This window comes from Amblyomma maculatum, chromosome 1 (assembly GCF_055883805.1).
Source record: "Amblyomma maculatum isolate TAMU_Amacu chromosome 1, ASM5588380v1, whole genome shotgun sequence".
NCBI lineage: Eukaryota > Metazoa > Arthropoda > Arachnida > Ixodida > Ixodidae > Amblyomma > Amblyomma maculatum.
The window spans coordinates 4,075,419-4,094,867 of NC_139344.1; the positions used below are offsets into that span (position 1 = coordinate 4,075,419).

The 19,449-nt window shown below is 46.7% G+C and overlaps 1 long non-coding RNA gene across 1 annotated transcript; it reads left to right on the forward strand.

Moving 5' to 3' along the window:
* Positions 1–8,787: 8,787 nt before the first annotated feature.
* Positions 8,788–16,539, forward strand: LOC146201512 (uncharacterized). The gene is made up of 3 exons (XR_014703541.1): positions 8,788–8,994; positions 10,979–11,104; positions 15,683–16,539. It is a non-coding gene; the product is annotated as an uncharacterized LOC146201512 (long non-coding RNA).
* Positions 16,540–19,449: the final 2,910 nt, after the last annotated feature.

Genomic DNA, 19,449 nt, shown 5'->3' on the forward strand with positions numbered 1-19,449 from the left:
CTGTCCGGCTTCCGGACTTCACCCCAATTTTTGAGGCAGAGTTTCTGGCGGTGGTACTCGCTTTACGAAAATTAGACTCCTCTTTTTCTAAAGTGGCAGTAATTTCCGACTCTCTATCCTTGTGTTCATCTCTCTCTTCGTCGGTGGATTCTGCAATAGTAAAAACCTTTGTCTCCCTGATCCCTAGACATTTGAAAATTGTACATATGGTATGGGTTCCAGGCCACAGCAATGTGACTTTAAATGAATATGCTGACAATTTGGCAAAAGAGTCCCTTAATGGCCCCGTATTATCTATCCTTCCGGCGACCGCGTACATCACCGCAGCGAGGTTTCGAAGAAACGTCCTATTAAATATGAAAAATGGACATCTTTTAAGATCTGATGACTACCTGCATCTAAATTATTCTTGGAATAGAAAATTATGTCATTCACGGCAACTTGAGATTTCACTAACAAGGCTGCGATGCCGTATCCCACCTTTAAATTTCTATCTTTACAGGTCTGGTTTGGCACTGTCTCCCGTCTGCGCATTTTGCGGTGAACAAGAAACATTAGATCACTTTTTATTGTTTTTCCGCCGCTTTACTACGCTGAGAAAGCAGTTGATGGAAAGGCCATTGCAACAGCTTGGCCTTAGTTTAAGCAGCCCGACATTGTTATCATTTGGCGCCACAATCCTTGGGCACAGTCACAGGTCTGTGCTAACTGCCATGCAAAATTTTTTACTGGACTCAAATCGTTTGCCTTGCTAAATATTTAAACATAACTTGCTCTAAAATTGTAGTGTCAATCTCCCGTGAGTGTTACCACTTTTCATTTTATATTTCACTTATCTCCCGTTTTGTTTCCTTTGCTCTACCCCTCAAATATTTTTTTTTATGCAAGTATATTAAAAAAAAAAATTCTTTGCTACCCAATTCTTGGCCGATCCCCCTCTGTGGGTATGTGCCATAAGTTATTTGGACAACAACAACAACAACACGTCATCACCTCGATCGGGAGCCATGCCTACCTTCCTAGGTCCGCTCCTTCCCGGAGGCGACAGGTCCTGTGACTGCTCGATTCGCGCAGCCGATGGTTCCATGTTCAGGGTCAACCGGTCCATCCTGTGCACGGCAAGCCCTTTCGTTCGGGCGGCGTTCGGCCCGGAATACGGTTACCCAAGGAGCTGCTGCTCAAGGGTGTCCCGGAAACCGCTCTGGGCGTCCTCCTCAAATGCTACTGTACAGGCGAGGTAAGTTTGCGCTGGGTTCAGGACCGTACAATGCGGGGAAGAAGCACAACCAGGGCTGAGACTGAGCTTTTAGGTTTTGCAAGCAGCTACCTTAAAAACCTACAGTCGGCGTGATGGTAGCGCTTTCCATCACCATGCACTTTCTGAAATGTCACAGAGATGTGTAGACATGAAAAAAAAAAGGAACCATTTTATTAAAAAAAAACGTCGTTCTGTTTTCGTGGAGGACAAAGGAGGGAAAAAAATGAGTGGGTCTCTGATATATCAGTTAAGAGGCGAATGGCGAAAGCCTACCTTCTGTCATTTGCCTTCTTATCGGCGTTCGTTGCAGTGCTACATGCAATCTTACAGGAAAACTAAGGCGCAGTCTCTGTCACTTTCTCCGGCAGGTGTGTGTTCGGACGGTACACCACGGCTCCTGTCGTGTGGCGTTCCTTGGTGCGCGTTCAAGTGTGGGATTGCAGACGAGAGGAACGCTAGCTAATAACACATTTCTGGGAATCTCGCGGAATATGACAGATCTCGCGCACAGATCTCGTGCTCGGGATTTCGTTCGATGAGGCTACAAAGGTTGTCGCCTTCAAAACTTGCTGTGGTTTATGTCCGGTTAAACCTAGAGTGTCGCGAAGGCTTGCACGCACGGTTACACGTAGTAAATCATTTTATTCTCGCAGCTTATTCACCTCCTGTTAGTCGCCCATTTAGCTAACACATACATAGCGACTACCCCAGATACTGTTGCGGCAGCTAATTCTGAAATAATAACACACGACGCATCTGTCACGCATGTTAGATACTTCGCATCTGTAGCTGCTGCGCATTCGCATCGCGCGCAGCGAGGCTGTGTAGTTTGCGCCGGCCGAGCGGCGCACAGTTCCTTCGGCGCAGCGAGGCTGCGGAGTGGGCGGCACTGGTGACGCAACTCTAACGTCATGCTTGGTGCACCTGTTGCTCAGAGCATTTGCAGCAGCGACTCCGCGTCCGCACGGCGATGTTGGCTTTATATGGCGAATTGAAGCTTTCGCTTCGGAAGCCCAAAATTGCCTAGTGCAATTTCATGGCAATTTGACTGTGAGCTTTCAGTTTGTGTTCATTTTTGGATTTTCAAGTCGCCAGACCACGCCACGGCGAAAGAGTAGAGAGCAGCGGCCACTCTCTGTTCTTACGTTTTTATGCAGCTTAACGTTCCAAAGCTACATCGACTAAGAGGGCTCCGTTAATTTCGAATACATTGAATTCTTTAACATGCACTGATATCCGAAAGCGGATGGGTGCCCTGCGTCTCGCCTGCGCCGAAAGTTTACCACTGCCGAGATCGAACCCAGATCTCTTCAGATTAGTATAGCCGAGTGATTCTGTCATTTGAGCTAGCTCACCTTTAAGAGCTTCGTGCTTCGTGAAAGTGGGCTTAAGGGAGGTCCCATGGGTGCACCCGGCTGAACACAACGTCTAGTGTTCTACCTTGCGGTTAAGTCGAACAAAATGACGAATATGCGGGTGCGCGATGAAGGCGGCACAAAACCAAAAAGACTCATCGCGATGACTCGGTGGTTAAGACACTCGGCTCGTTACCGGAGCACCCGGATTCAAGCCCCCACCACGACGGCCATGTTTCGATGGAGTCGAAGCGCAAATCAGTAAGTTAACATAATCAGGTATTGACGCGGAAATGGGACCTCCTGACCCTACTACTCCCCCCCCCCCTATCGACGCGTCTTCCCACACTGCCAAGTTACACAGAGCTACCACTCGATATTCAGGTGTCCAGCATCATCGAACCGCTAGTGATCTTTCTTTTTTTTCAAACGTGCCGCGTGCTCAGCGTCGCTCTATGATTTTTCTTCTCGCTTCGAAGCAATCGCCTGCAATTGCGCGGCCTTAGGAAAGCAGTTGCGGCCGGTTGCGGCTTGTCACCTCCGCGAGAGGCTGCATAATCGTTGCGTTTTCGGCAGGGGCGGGCTGTGGCGTGTACCTCTCAAACGGATCGATTTCCGCAAAACGCTTCCTACCTTATTCTCGTCTTGCCACGATGGCGCGGTGGTTAAGAGGCCTGACTACTGTGCCAGAGTACCCAGGATCGGTACCGAGCACCGGCAGCTTCGTTTCAATGGCGAAACGAAGATGCATCCGTCTGCTATGCGATGTCAGAGCACGTCAAAGATCCCAATGTGGTCGAAAATACTCCGCAGCCCTCCACTACCGGTTCCCTTTTCCCTCTTTTCAATTTCACTCGCACTTCCTGCTTTCCCTTACGGCGCAGGTTAGGTGTTCACAGAAACAAGTGACAGCTACTGCGTGTTGCTTGGTTCCGCGAGTAAGAGATACTGCGCCTTTCCCTTACAGTACACCGATTTCAGAACGCCGGTGAACTCTGCTGCATTCAAAGAAACGACAGGGAGCATTCCACTGAGACACGTGACTGGCAGCTGAGAAGCGAAACCGGACGTGGCTGGCGGCCATCTTCGATCGGAGTTACACACTAATTGGCTCTAATAATTTACCTCATAAGCTCACATCAACCATTCTGTCACTTGCACATCTTTTCTTGACGCTCTATCTGATGGTACCATTCTTTTTCTATATATGAACTAGTTCCTCTTTTACATGCTTCGACAATGTCACGTCCATGCGAAACCCGCCTACATAGCCATACAATTGCTTACATATATATAAATATTCCTAGAGCACTGCAGCATCGGCCGTGGAGAAGTGCGAAAGCCTGAGGGTTGCTGCTGTACATTGCCCCGCTGTCTTGGTGCAGTGGTAAAGGTGCCCGTCTACTGTTCCGGAGTACCCGTAACTGATTCCGATCGCTGTCGACTGCGTTTCTATGGAGGTGAAACGAAGAGGCCTCCGTGTGCTGTGCGATGCCAGTACACGCTATAGATCTTCAGGTGGTCGCAAAAACTCCGAAGCCCTCCACTATGACACCCCTTTCTCTCTTTCCGCTCCCACTTCCATCTTCCTCCCTTTCATCACGGCGCTGTTCAGGTGTCCAAAGAACAAGTGTGACAAACTGTGCCCTTCTTTTCTTGTTAACCAATTATTATTAACGCTGCTGCGTACGTCGCGAGCCCCTTGTCGAACAGAACCAGCGTTTCGCTGAACGCATTAAAGGGCTCTGAGTTCCTAAAATTGGTTTACAGGAAAGGAAAAACGCCGTATCTTTCACAATCAAAACCTCGCTGACACATCTCGCCGACGTGAGATTTTCACCATGAACCTAGAAAGGTTTTCGCCCTAATTGATTCACAGAAAAGGAAAAGCGCGGTTCCTCTCATACTTGTTTCTGTGGACACATGAAAGCTTTTTAGGGTGCCATCAAACCACACGTCGCGACCAGAGTTTCGGGTAATGGGCTGCTGTCGCTTTAGAGGTTTATTAACAACACCACCTCGGATAGTGGTGGAGTGAAAATTCAGAACGATGGTCACGAGGGACGCCGGCCTAATAAGAAACGGACAAGCAGCGCGTACGAGTGCTCCATGTACAACCGTCTGCTTATGAGATAAATGCCATGAGCTGACGCCGCAACGCAGTGACAGACAAAATCTCGGAACACCCTTCGAGCTGCATCCTCTTAAAGGGCCAACGTCGAGCGGCGTTCTACGCGCGTGTGGCAAGGGAGGACGCGGAGTCCTCAGAGAGCGATCGGTCGGTGCCAGTATGTTCTGTTGCGGCGCCCAGATGAAAGGAAATCGCTGCTTGAATGTTGCCTACATCCCCTCAAGGGCACCGGCCGCGAGAACTAAAAGCATTTTATGTTTAAAAAGCGGGCAATATGCAAGTACTGTAATAATAACAATGATAATAATGATTGTTTTACAGGGAAATAAAGGCGCTATATCTGTCGCTTTTCGTTTGTGAACACCTGAACCGCGTCGTAGTGGCTTCTCAATACCTTCAGCGCGGAGCTTGGCTGACTCGAAGTGCACGCGAGTGAAGCATGGTGTAAATGATTCCTTGAAGAATGAGTTCGTTGAGCGGTTCTCTTAACGGATGGGTCCATGGCGAGGCACACATAAGTTTCTCGCTGCTCAGCCAACAGAACTGTTTTAGTGATAAATCGCAACAGGCAAGAGTCCTCACACTGCGTTGTACGGCGCTGGTGAGATGCGCAAGTGAAAATCCTTGGAAGAGATATGATAGTGGCATTAGTCCCGGCTTGACGCATGCACTAGCAACTGTTGCAACTAATTGGCGCTTGTCACATGCATTTGATACAATAGTCACGGACTAAATTTATTTATCCGCAGTCTGATAGTCATTCGTGCAATATAGGTAATGAGTCCACGCTCTTCTAAACGTGTGTTTATTTTTTGCAAATTTTCAATTTTCGTGGGAAAAACTAAATATCCCTTTTTTTTTTCAACTGAACTGAAAATTTACTCATATTTTGCCTGTCTCTCAAAGTAATAGATTTGACAGTGCTAGAATGACAATGCTTAACAATGCTTGAAGAGAGCTTCTAAGGATCAAGTTCGCTCAAGAAGAAAGGGTGTGGATTACCAAAAAAAAAAAAACTGTTTCTGCGGAGGCGTTCCGTGTGACAAGAGCTGTGGTGTAGACGTGAGATTTGAAAACGAAGTGTTCGTCATTTTCAGAACGGTCAGGTGTTCCCCGGAATCAGATTACTGGCTCGCGGCGCTATGTAGCCAGCCTGCATTACGATCCCATGAAAGACAACATTCTCTAATGCACAGGAGGCGCAAATCGCGAGAAACTGTTTTTACCAGCGAGAGAATTAACTCTACGGTAATTATTGCTGTAGGTGCGCATTGACAACGACAATGTGACCTAGGTGCTGGCCGACGCCGATATGCTGCTTATGGATGAGGCGCGCGACCTCTGTCTGGACTGTCTTCTAAACAACATAGAAGTCGACAACTGCCTCGGCATGGCCACACTAGCGGAGGGCCATCACTGGCGGGAGAATGTTTTTGCAGGTCGACGATACGCAATCACGTGACACATGGGTGACGTAGCCTACACGTCACGTACGCGTATCTCGCGGAGTCCCTTTTTTTTTTTTTTTCCTTGTAAGAGGAAGCGCTCGCGGCAGTCCACACCATGGCTCCTCCTCCAACACAGTCTTCTCCCCTCCCCCATGGCTTCAAGCAGTAAACAGAATTTTCCTTCCCCGGGGGAATGAGTGAGCGCAGATTTTGTGCGTTCGCAGTTTTTGCTTTCGTTCTCTTTCTTCCGGTGGTCTGGCGGGGTTAGGGCTGGTATTCGAAGCGACGCCGGGACTTCAGAGTCGCGAGTCTGCTTCTTCGCAGCGCGCTGCAGGGATTGTGATTGCTTCCTCACTACAATGAAAACCTTATGCGGGGCCTCAAATATATTGAGTACCTGCGCATCAGTTATTTGCACACACACGCGCGCCCACACACATGCAGCTTTTTAGTGGCAAAAAGCAAACAACTTTACAGCATCTTACGGCGCGTAAACGTTGATTTTGGAATTAAGCTGTTGGAATTAAGACGCTCTGCGAACGTCAAGGAAACGAAGCCGAAGCACTGGGTTTAAGACATGACTACTCCACGGCTATCTGCGAACCACAAGGGAACCACAACCGGGTCTAGACGACGCGACGGTGTCGAAGGATTTTGAAGGGCAAGGTGAGCCAGATAGCCATCGGCGGCGGTGCAGGGAAAGGGCAGGCAGGAGACTGATAGGCTGTGTCAGACAACGTTGTATATTTGTGCCGATATGTACCGTTGCGAATAGTTTGCCAGTTGTGCGAAGTAGAAAATGAAGCGAGCTCCACCCGCTCAGCGCGCAGCACTTGCCAAGAGGGAGCAGGTGAGGTAAATTCTGCCCGCCAAAGTACTTGGCACCTGCAAGGCAAGCAAAGCTTCTGCTTTAAAACAGACGGGTATCGCAGACACAAAAAAAAGCTCACGCAAAACTTAAGGGCGTCCGAACTACCCGTGTGGGCATGCGCGCTGGTATTGTAAAAACTGACAGTTTTCTTGAAATGACCAATTATGTGCTCATTTTATTTACATCGATTCAGTGCAAGCGATGGCGAGTGTGTTAGGCGGCACGCCCGATGAGCCATGTCAGTTGTCCACCCAAGAAAAAGGAAGATAGATGGTTTGATTCATCAGTTCACCTCCAGTATCTAGCCATTCGGTGGGCTGACTGTCGTTGACCAGTGCGTTGCTACTGCTGTGCACAGGTACGGTCAGTGGTGCGTGAGTGGCCGTGGACACGTCGTCTTCGGTGGGCACCGATAGTGCACGTCGTCCTCTGTCGTTAGGCATGTCCGCCCATAGCAGCTGATGGCTGGTGGCGCCTAGTACATCGCCGCGACGCGGCGAAGGAGTAGGAATGCCACGCCCGCAGCCGCTAGTTGTGCCGAATGCTTCGCCGCAACGTAGTGACGGTGCAATCATGTCACACCGGTTCGTATTCGCGACGTTTTTCAATACTATTTTTTCTCATTTCATTGCAGACTTTGGTAACCTCTTTATATACATATATTTATTTTTTCTAGGCTGAAGTGTGTTTCGCATATTCACTTTAAAGTTATATTTTTTGCTAATTGGCTAATCCTTAATGCACAATTTTTATATTTCTCTTCTCTCTTCTTTTGCAGTTTTTGGCTACCCACGGACATTTTCTTCTCTGCTTCCTTCTTTCCTGGACTTCTTTATCTTTTTGTGCTTTTCTTTCGCTTTTTCTTTCTTTATCCTTTTTCCATTTCATATATCTATTGTAACTAGGCAGTTGTGATCTTTGTTTCCTTTTGTATCTTTAATGTACATTTTTTACATTTTTATGTCTACGTTTTTTTTTTCATCTAAATTATTTTTTTTTTATTTTGGGCGTTTAGCTCCTTTTCTTTTATATTACATTGGATTAAGCCTGGCAAAGCTTTGCTGGTCCGGGCTCCCTCTCGTAGCAATACATGTAAACACAACTTACCGGAACATTTTTCTCATTTCGGAGAGCACCAGAAGTGGTGGCCGGTCATTAAACGTTGACCGGCGCTTTGAAGAAGTGTGTTATAAAGTATGGTGCGTCATTACGGAGGCAGTCTACTTTTAAAACTCTCCGAATAACCTGTGTTATGAATCCAGACACCGCCAAAAGGCACCCAGACGGCCACTGACGTCCGACGGACAACCGCACTCGGCCGCAACTCGGCGGCCGATTTCGGACGTCCGCCGGAATTCCGGCGTACGTACGAAAGCGGATGGTCGAATCCGTTCGCCCAGCGGACAGCCGCCATACGTCCGCCACTGGATTTGCTTTTACACAGCTATGATATAGTTTGTAGTCGTTGTGCTCGTCTGAACTGCGTATAAATCAGTAATGCCGTCAAGTCTGCATTATATGATGCCAGAGCGAATCGATGCGATAGAAAGCGTTTCCATTAAACAGTTTTTTTTATTTTCCGCATGTTTCATCGTTGAATTCTTCCATCAAAAATTTTTGATAAAAAGTTAAATGACCATTAAACATTTTTCTATCATGATGCTTCGGTGAAATTTTAATCAGTGGCTAAATAGACGCAGCAAGCAGCAAGCTCAAAAAGAACGAAACCGAACCTATCCTCAAAAAAATCTGAAATGAGCCAATCCAATCCACCTGACAAGTTGAAGTTTAGTCATGGAAGATGGCTTCACGTTTCCGTGTTCTGCATTTTCTGCGCAGTTACAAATACCTACGGCTGTAATGCACTGCTAGCATTGTTTTTGCTGTGGCTTGGTGCGGCTGGCACACTTTGTTCACCCGCCGATTCCAAAGTAAGTATTTCACCGAACTTTTGTTTCTTTAGTGGAACTTTTCGATGCACCGATAGTGGTGAGCTTCTGGGTAAGGACAGCAGCCGAACGGTGGAGTGTTTTAGGCGAGACTGACAGGATAGCTCCGCGCCGACTAACTAAAGTGCAGCCTCAATTCTGAGGGCCATCTTTCTCGGCATTACTGGACGCTGCGCCAGTAAGCCGCGCAACTTCTCTGTCTCTGATAAAGGAGTGCCTGCCCGAGCTTTAAATGAGTTAATTTGTTAACCATGCGCAACGTGCTGAGTTCTAAAGACTATACGAGAAAACTTTTGCACTCCTCGAGCCTATCGTGCGACATGCCTGCAGTTGTGAAAACGTCGCGAGTTTTTTAATGGACAGCCGCTGATCTTTCTCTCTCGAGCTTTACGGCAACTACAGTTTCTAGAAGGAACGGCTGTAGCTACTAAATAACTAAAGGTTTAGTACTCTCCTTCAGCTTTGACAAACCAGGACAGCACCTTGCGCATGTTGGTTATGCATGTCGGACCGAACCGCGCAGAACAACCGGACAAGGAGATGAGAGAAAAAAAAAAGTCAGCACTTGTCTTTTTCTTGACCCGTTGTTCTGCGCTGTTCTGGCACGAATTTACAGTTGGGCTGTGAGCTCTGGTGCCTGCAACGCCTGCTTTTATGCAAAACAGGCATACTGGGAAGCCATGCAAGCCGCGGGCTCAAAAAAAAAAAAATAAATAAAAAAACGAGCTGAGCAAAAGTGAGATAAAAACAAAATTGTTGTTGCTTTGTCCTTACAGATATTTAAAGGCTCCTCAGAACTTCACTGCATAATGCCAAAGCTACACTAGAGCCATGCAGCACCTTATAGTGCATGATACTGAGCTTATGTCTCACACTGAAAGCTCTTACCTTGTTCTTAGATTATCATATTAAAGTAGCTTTAAACCCATGCTTGTTAATACAGTGATAGCCATAAATTGAATCTAGGGCATCATGGTCACATACAAGGCTTCTGATAACCGCTGGTCACATGATGTGGGCTATAGCAGAAACCTGTACCTGGTCATCTTACAAGCATTTGTGCAATTGATGCTTTTAATGTGTTGTAAAAGTTCTTGTGTTCTGTTTCTGTATGGGAATGCTTTCCTTATTGAAGGCTAACATTTGGCTTGCTACAGCAAAACCTCTACCATCATCATCATCATCATCAGCCTGATTATACCCACTGCAGGGCGAAGGCCTCTCCCATATTTCTCCACTTATCCCGGTTCTGTGCTAGCTGCATCCACTTGACCCCTGCGAACTTCTTAATCTCATCCGCCCACCTAACTTTCTGCCGCCCCCTGCTACGCTTTCCTTCCCTTGGAATCCAGTTTGTTACCCTCAGCGACCATCGGTTATCCTCTCTTCGCCCTACATGTCCTGCCCATGTCCATTTCTTCTTCTTAATTTCCACTAGAATGTCGGTAACTTGAGTTATTTCTCTGACCCACTCTGCACGCTTTCTATCTCTTAATGTTACCCCTACCATTTTTCGTTCCATAGCCCTCTGGGTTGTCCTCAACTTAAGTAGAACTCTCTTGGTTAGCCTCCACGTTTCAGCCCCATAGGTGAGTACAGGCAAGATGCAACTGTTGTATACTTTCCTCTTGAGCGATACCGGTAAGCTGCTAGTCATAATCTGCGAGTGCTTGCCAAATGCGCACCATCCCAATCTTATTCTTCTTGTTATTTCCTTTTCATGGTCCGGATCTGCGGTTACTACCTGTCCTAAGTAGACATATTCGCCTACTACTTCCAGTATTTCGCTACCTAATGTAAACTGCTGTAACCTCTAAACTGCTGTAATGTAACCTCTACCTAGTCATCCTAAAAACAGCACCGCAGTTGGTGCTTTTAGTGTGTTGTAAAAGTATTTGTGTTCTGCTTCTGTATGGCAATGCTTTTCTCGTTGAAGACTAGCATGAGGCTTCCAAAAATTTTTCAGATGCCAATTGCTGTAGCCGATTTCGTAGGCCAACAGGAAGCAGCACTTTGAACATGGAAAACTGTCATCCACGGGGGAAAAACAGCAACATCCCTTTGCATTCTCATTTCTTTGGTATGGCTAAAAGTGAGTATTGTATCATTATCTATATCATTAATATTGAATCATGATTGTCAGTGTTGAGGTTGTTTGAGCGTGATGATTTTAAACACACAGGACATCCCTTCGACATTAAGGTTTTAGCTTGTTTACATGTAGGATGTAGAACTGGTTTCAACAAACTTTATGCAGCAAATTCTTTTTACATTGTTCACCATGTTACTTTTTGTCATTCTCCATTGAAGTAAATAACCAGTATTTTACGTTTACACAGTCGTCCACTCTTAGCTTGAATGGGAATGTGTGGCATGCAGTTTGCAAAATAGCAATGCATCCGTCACAGCCATGCATCACGGCTAAGTGGCTTGTGCGTAGAGGGACCAGCCGCTCCAGCTTCACGTCATCTGCCTCTTTGCTTCGGTGTGCAGACGTGCATTGAGGCAAAGGGGATTATGTGTAGAGAAACCAGGAGCTTCTTTGTCACATCTGGCTGTTTGTTACGGTGTGCAGATGCGCATCGAGGCAAAATGGCTGATGTGTAGAGGGACCAGGAGCTGCTGCTTAACGTCCTTCGCCTCTTTACAGTGCACAGCCATGCATTGATGCTAAGTGGCTTGTGCATGGAGGGCCCAGGAGCTGCAGCTTCACTTCTGCCTCTCCGCTCAGGTACGCAGGTGCGTATTGAGGCAAAATGGCTTATGCATAGAGGGACCAGGAGTTGCTGTGTGGCGTAATCTGTATATTTGCTATGGTGCGTATCGAAGTACAATGGGGGGCTCATGTGTAAAGGTACCATGAGCTGCTGTGTCATGTCGTCTGCCTCTTTACTATGGTGCGCAAGCATGCATCAAGGCAAAGTGGCTTATGCATAGAAGGACCAGGAGCTGTTGCTTCACATCTGCTATGATGCGCAGCTGCGTATTGTGGGTGGTGGTGGAAAACATTTCCATCAGATACAAATACAGGAGGTTACTCACTAGCTGACCCTGAGGGGGCCTGTCCTGACAAAAACAAGGGGTCCCTAGTCTGGGACCCCAGTGGTGGTAGAGGGACTATAGGCTGGTACTTCACGCTGTCTGCCTCTTCGCTACGGTGTGCAGCTGCGATGGATGCAGTGGCATCTCAAAAAGTGCATGCCGCGCACTCGCATGTTCAGCCTGAGTGGACGACTGTGTACCTGCTATAGCTTTGTTATTCATAGAATAAACCTAGGCCAAGTTGGATAAATTATAGCTCACCTCATATGTGGTCAGCAAAGAAAAGCCACTCCAGAAAATCTGATGCATTTACTGTCATAGGATTCTTATTCATATACATGCTACTGACAAGTCAGATTCTTCACCCTCAGAAATGCCAGAAAAATAACCAAGGGTGCGTCTGTAATTTGCTCTTTCTCTGCAGACTTGAGTCAGATGTGTGTTCCATTGCTGTGGGTGGGACAGGTGTGAATCTTTGATTTTAAGCTTGCAACAAGTATGTTATTGTAGTTTAAAGGCAAAACGGTACTAATAATCGTAGCCCCCCGTGGCCTTTATCCCCTTTTAATAGTGTTGCTAGACACTGAATTATTAGTTTACTCTGCACTGTTTCTGTCTAGTTAATGTGCGGAGATGTACATATATTTATATGACTTGGAGTTGTCGACTTTGCACTTAGAAACATTGTAGCGTTATCTGATGTGTTGCTTTCATTTCTTTAATGATTTCTGTAAGGGATCGGTGGGTATGCTAAGCACCATTATTAGTCTGCTCTTTTTGGGTCACCTGTTCAATGCCCAGCTGCGGCCGTCTCCCACTTGCCCTCGGACAGGAGGCGGAGAGACGCGCACAGAGAGGCAGCTACAGCAGCTACAGTGCTTAACGGAAACGTAGCCGGAGAGGGAAAGAAGTCCCCTCTTCCAAGGACTTTGCTGTCGCACTCGAAGACGCGGGGACAGGCAGTTTGTTCTCATTGCTGTGTCATGTAGGGGGCTCATTTTTATTTAAGGAGCTTTACGAACAGTATACAACTAAGGGGCCCTTAGTACTAAGCGTACTAAGGGGCCCTTAGTACGCTGACTGGACCCATCACCCGGAGGCAGCACAGCTTTGAAACGAGCACCTCTTTTGGAAGAACTGCTTATCGTTCTAAGAAAAAACACTGTCAGGTTGAAGGGTGTAAGGCCCTCTTCTTTGTTGGGGAGCCCATAAAAGTGACAATTATTCAGTGCAGGCGCGCTGAGTGGGGTCTCGTTGAGGATTCCAACCCTGGATGTCAACAATGGTGGGAGATGGCGGTGTTGAAAAAGGGCAAGTGTGTAACAGTGACGGTATGATGCGGAGCGGGAGGATGTGGGTTGGCTCTTCTGATGTGGTCCGCAATGGTGCTGACTCGAATGCCAATAATTGCAATAATTGCCCTGTAAAAGGAGCCACCAAGGGTGCAAGCTTTGGGCAATGGTTGCACACGTGGGACACCGTTTTGATGGGTTCTAATTTTTTTTTCTTTTTTTATTTCTTAGGGGAGAGAGTTCGGCATGTGACCTAATGAGCCAATCATTTCGAGGTCCATTCTCTAAATTCCGTTTGTTGTGAAACGAATTTGTTGTCCCTTTTGCATTGCTTGTATTAGGGAGAGGGTGAAGAACCTTATGAAAGTGGAAAGACATGCCAAAATGTTTGTTAGCCAGTCATGCGTGAGTTCGTTGTCATTGGGGATGAGAAATGTGGGCGGAGTCCCGAAGTTAATGAAACGGCCCCGCGGCCTGGAGAACTCATTCTGAGCTAGATTTTGGTCTCTTTCCTCTTCGGCATAGATCATGGTCATTGTTTCACCTGTTGTAAATACATACATTCATGTATAAAGTTTTCAGTTCATCTTCCTCTCTGTGTGCAAGTTGTTGTGGCCAGATGCAGTAAATTCACTAGTTTCATTTCTATATAACATGCCTTTCTGAAGATGGTGAGCTCTTTTGTCCAATCCTGTAAGAAAGCAGCAAAGCGCTCCCAAATCTTCCACAAAACTGTGTGATATCTTTAATGCTAACTGCGGCTTGGTGTCACTCAAAACATATAGTTGAGGTAGATTTCTTCCCCCTCCCCTCTTTTTGTTCGTTCAAATGAGGACCAGCGGACACTAACTCTTGCTTTTGTAATGCCCTAGGCCCCGCCTTAAGGCAGTACTCTAATGTCAATACCATTTTTATGGCTATGGCTGTCCAACAGCACTAATGTCTTTTATACACTTCTTTTACTAATCTCTTACCCAAGTGGTGGCTTATACGGCGGGGGCGAAAGTCTCTGGACAGTATGTCTGGATATTTTGGACTAGAATCTCGATGTAAACGAATTGTGACCTTATTTCTCTTGCACACATGAAAGAACTAACGTTCAACTTTCACATCGACAGTATGGTCCGAGTTTCCTGGTCGATGTGAAAGTTATGTGCTTTGACTGCAGTTTGTGTAGTCCACACACTTTTGTCCCCGATATTACATAGGGGCAAATTAGGCGCCTTTACAGGGGCAGTTTCTTTGGCGCCCACTACCTTCCCCATAAAAAAGCTACAGTGTTTCTTGTGAACAGCTGGCTGCGTTTATAAAGACTATTATTTTTTTGTAATTTGTTGTGCGTAGTTGAGAAATCCATGACATACATGCACAGCTGGTTGCCAGAATTATGCAACCATATTTCAGTAACTAACATCCATGCTGCATGCTGCCGGTAATACATCAGGAGCTTGTGGTTGTCAGCTTTTTGTGTTTTGTGTAACTATAAGCCTTGCTATTGTAATGTCACATATAGCGCTGTGGGTAAACAAATTACTTTTAACTCTTGTAGAAGCATGAACACTGCGCAATCACTGCGGCGGGCTATGCTTACACATTGGGCTTTAGCCACATGTCAAATGTCTATCTTTATTCTGCTGCAGCAGCTTGCATGTTATCAGATAAGTTACTTCGTCGCAGCTGCTCTAAGGAGACGCTTTCTAGACGCTTGTAGCCTAGATGTTTATGTCGATATACCCCTGACACGCCCAGGGAATGTCTTCGGTAGGGGATACATGGGAACCAACGAAATGTGCAGTTTACAGAACAGAAAGGTAACAATTTTAAATGATGTTATTATTGATCACTTCTTTTCAGAGCAGGAACAATTACTTTAGAAATCTGCCTGGTAAACCGCTCAAAATGCAGGTTTCTGCCGCCAATGCGTACCTGTGTAATACTGCAATGCTCTGGCTGTGCTTTATGTTCATATACAGCATCCTTTATGCTTAGTTTCTCTGCATGTGCACTCCATGTCTTGGGCATTGCTGAGGGTGCATAGCAGCAAGCATAACATGCCATGTTTGGTCTGAGTGGCATGTTCAAAGAGACGACATAAAAACGTTAAAATACTGAATGCCAGGTTCTGGTCAAATTACGTTTGTATCTTTTGTTATTCTGCATGGGTTTTGCTGCAGTTATATGACCTTTCTATATAGTATGTGACAGTTCTCAATGGAGATGCATGCGTACAGTGCCATCTGGAAAAAGCAATTGAGAGAAACTGGCAGTTGCCCTTGGAGATGTGTAATCAAAGTTCAGCACAGATAACTTGAATTTCATTTTCCCTTCTATTGCAGGAGGAGCCCAACCTGCTCTTTCCATCTAAGGCCTGAAAGACCAGCAACAGCTGATCGAGCAAATGCACAGGATAGTAACTGCTCCTGGAATCCCGGCCTGCGGAGGCCGCCCACAGAGAACTCGATCATCTCCTCGCTAATTCCGAATGTTAGGTTTCAATAAACACCCTTTCCTCCGCCACCTCCCCAAGGGAAGAGCTGTCACGGCCAAGGATAATTAAAAAAAATTATTCAAGTAGATTCTTAATACTCCAGTTGGCCTGCATTTTACCATGCCATTCCTTAACATAGATATTTTTTTAGTGTAGACTATTTATGCATGCAGTTTTTGCAATAAAGCAAAAAAATGCCTTTTTTACAACCTCGCATGCTGGTATGCCTATGTTCTTAGCATGTTTTCAGGAATGGTGCATTTGTGTAAAGCTCAGCTAGCATATGTGCCTCTTTGATGGAAGTTTTAATTGCACACTACTGTTCGGTGCTTTGTGTGTGAAAGTAAAGCAGACAACAGGAAACTTGAACCTGTTGCATATTCTATTGTCTGCTTTACTCTCACGACAAAGGCATTGAGCACTAGTATGTGACTGAAATTTCCATAGCACATGCTTGCTGAGCTTTACACGAATGTTATTGGCAAGTTTTTACACCAATAGCGGGCCCTGCAAGCATGTTCCGGGAAACGTCCGAATGTCCGCCTCCGGCTGCCCGTCGGACGTCCGTGGGACGCGATCCGGATCCACGAACGATAGTCCGACGGACGTCCGCTGTACGTATATCGAACGTAACCGGACTTCCGTCGGATGTCCGAAGGTCCGAAAACGGACGTCCGTCGGTCGACCGTCGGACGTCTATGGCCGTCTGGGCAAGCTGGGTGTAGCGAATCGCGCAGTTTTGCTTACAGTCTGATATGCTGCCGCATAGGGTAAATAGGCTTGATCATTGTCACTCCAGTGATACGTGCTAGACAGAATTACATCTAAAAAGCAGTTGTCAAACGCCATACGACAATATGAACCGAACGAGATTCGCGCATTGCAGCAGACGACAGTGTAGCTGGCGATATCCACCGCGGCCGCCTCCAGCTCCGGAGTACAGTGAACTAGATCCGGAGCGTCTGCTAGTGACAGCGCCGGTGGTGCATTGCCGTCTGCAATTGTGCGCGGTCAGTTTATCGGGCTGTGAACGGTCCCGCAAGTCGTCAGACTTGCAGTACTTGCAAGGGAATGTAGTATGCCATGCAGCATGATGTGGGAGCGTGATACAAGACGTTCACCAAAAAATGAGAAGGGTTCAACGCTGCTGAACCGAGTAAAATATGTTGCGGTAAGTTCTGTTTCCTCTCCACTCGCACCCGCATACATTTCGCGGTGTTTTAAAAATACTTCGCCTCGTTAATAAGATTTCATACTTTCGTGATCTGTTCTACGATGTTCATGGTTGCTCTGTACCGAATAACGACATCACAGATGACCCGTGAAATTAGAAAACTGCTTTGGAATGTTTCGCTTTCATGTATAGACCAACACCATGTTTACAAACAAAGGGGGCGCTCGCGGCGTCGCAGCCGACTGGGGGTGAAAAATAGCGTTAGCGCCCATAGGAATACATGGAACCGAAATATTTTAAGCAGTTTTCTCATTTCACAGGGCACCTGTGATGTAGTTATTCAGTACAAAGCAACTATGAACATCCTAGAACACATCACGAAAGTATGAAATCTCATTAACGAGGCGAAGTATTTTTAAAATACCGCGAAACGTATGGGTGTTGGGAGGGCGACCCGTAGAAATACATGTAAACACAACTTACCGGAGCATTTTTCTCATTTCACAGAGCATCAGAATTGGTGGCCGGTCATCAAACGTTGACCAGCGCTTTGAAGAAGTGTGTGATAAAGTAGGGTGCGTCATTACGGAGGCAGTCTACTTTTAAAACTCCCCGAATAACCTGTGTTATGAATCCAGACAGCGCCAAAAGGCAAGCTGGGTGTAGCGAATCGCGCAGTTTTGCTTACAGTCTGATATGCTGCCGCTTATAGGGTAAATAAGCTTAATAATACTGTCGCTCCAGTGATACGCGCCAGACAGAATTACATTTAAAAAGCAGTTGTCAAACGCCATACGACAATATGAACCGAACGAGATTCGCGCATTGCAGCAGACGACAGCGTATCTGGCGATACCCACCGCGGCCGCCTCCAGCTCCGGAGCGTCTGCTAGCGACAACGGAGGGTGCATGGTCGTCTGCAACTGTGCGCAGTCAGTTTATCGTGCTGTGAGCGGTCCCGCAAGTCGTCAGACTTGCATTACTTGCAAGAGAATGTAGTGTGTCATGCAACATGACGTCGGGGCGTCGTACAAGACGTCCCCCCCCCCCCCCCCCCCCTACAAAATGAGAAGGGTTCAACGCTAATGAACCGAGCAAAATGCTGCGGTACGTTGTGTTTGCATGTATTTCTATGGGTCGCCCTCTCACTCGCATCCCGGTACGTTTCGCGGTGTTTTAAAAATACTTTGCCTTGGTAATGAGATTTCACACTTCCTCGGTCTATTCCAGGGCGTTTATGGTTGGATCTGTGCCGAATAACGACATCACAGATGACCCGTGAAATTAGAAAACTGCTTTTTGGAATATTTCGCTTCAATGTATTCCTATGGGCACTAAGCCTATTTTTCACCCCCAGTCGGACCACGCTGGCGATAGAAGCGCCACCGCATCGTGCTTACGTCACAGATCGGTGTTTGTCTATAAATACCGATGCGCACGGAACCGTCTTAACAGCGTTACGACGGAGGGCGAGTAATGTAAGTTGAACTTCCATTTTTTTACCGCTTCGATCTTCTGGTTTTACCTTGTAGCAATGCAAATCCATCGCTAAAGTTACTCCACGATTGCAATGTCTTAATTGCAGAAGCGAATCTTATTATAAAAGTAAAATTGAATAGAGCACGTACCGTACTATTTCGCATTTTTGCGCCATGATGGAGATGGTTTTGCTCTTCCGATTTCATCTTAAGCAATCCAATTGCATCGCCAGAGTAAGTTTACGATTGCCGTTTCTTTATTGCAGAAATGAACTTTAATAAGACGCTCAATTTCACATCTGCGGTATTTCGAACGGAAGGGGATCAGGCACTTAATTGTAAACTAGTATTTGCCGTATCCACCCAGCCTCAACATGGCTGCCAAGGCTTAGTCGGCCTCCCGGTTAAGGCCGGAACACATGCGGCGTTTTTTTCCACGATTTTCGCGCGTCGAAAACTGCCGCGCCGACGCGACGCCCAGCTCGAGATACATGGAACGACGAAGTGGCGCGAGCGCCGCTGCGGATTCCTCGATGCGAAAGCAAATGCAGCAGCGAGCGGAAATAACCGCAGAGCGAGGTACGTGAGAGAAGCGACGCTGTCTCTTGTGGTAAAATCCCGAAAGTGCTCATTCGAATGCTACTGTGCTAAATGTAGAAAGCGTACATAGGTGCGCAAGATTTGGCTCGCTCGAATGAACGGAGATACTTCGGAATGCCTGCTCGGATACCAGCGGCACGGTTTTCTTTTTTATTTTTACAAATTTCACTCCAGGGAGCAAACAAACACACAACGATCCGAGAGTAGGTGGTATACTCACAAAAAAGCGACATTCCGTGCTTGATTAAGCGTTTATTTTTACGCTAATCACATTTCTGCGGCCAAACTGCCCCATACTATAGTGCCTAGAATATACTGGCTAGTGTGACGAGCGCCCGCGCTTCCCTATGGCCGAGAATGGCG